The sequence below is a fragment of the Seriola lalandi genome, unplaced genomic scaffold, assembly GCF_002814215.2.
Source record: "Seriola lalandi dorsalis isolate HSWRI2012SDOR001 ecotype SW California unplaced genomic scaffold, Sedor1 jcf7180002054970, whole genome shotgun sequence".
NCBI classification, from domain to species: domain Eukaryota; kingdom Metazoa; phylum Chordata; class Actinopteri; order Carangiformes; family Carangidae; genus Seriola; species Seriola lalandi.
This window is the reverse complement of record NW_019525521.1, coordinates 1,172,243-1,172,680: the sequence shown is the minus strand read 5'-3', so window position 1 is coordinate 1,172,680 and position 438 is coordinate 1,172,243. Positions and strand designations below refer to the sequence as shown.

The following is a 438-nucleotide window of genomic DNA, read 5'->3' as shown; positions in this document are numbered from 1 at the left end:
ACACACACACACACACACACACACACACACACACACACACACACACACACACACACACACACACAGAGCAGAGTGTGTGTAGAACTTACGGGAGCCGAATTTCTCCTGACAGAAGCTGCCGTCTTCCTGCTTCAGCTGAACTCTGACACGACCTCTGAACTGGACGTCCCTGTTCCACTCTCTGGGATGCATTTTGTTCTGTCACAGACACACACTTCAGGGCTTAAAAACACATCATATGATGACATTGTACTCTGTGTGTGTGTGTGTGTGTGTGTGTGTGTGTGTGGTTTTTACCTCCATGTAGACGTTCATCCCAGCAGCTGTCAGGACGTCTCTGATCTCAGCGCAGGAAGGATTCTCCACAGCCTACACACACACACACACACACACACACACACACACACACACACACACACACACACACACACACACACA

The 438-nt window shown here is 49.5% G+C and overlaps 1 protein-coding gene across 1 annotated transcript in view; it reads right to left on the bottom strand.

Moving 5' to 3' along the window:
* Window positions 1-438, bottom strand: part of LOC111646408 (glutamate decarboxylase 1-like) — an 8,515-nt gene that overhangs the window by 6,016 nt on the left and 2,061 nt on the right. The gene's annotated exons all lie outside the window — the stretch shown is intronic.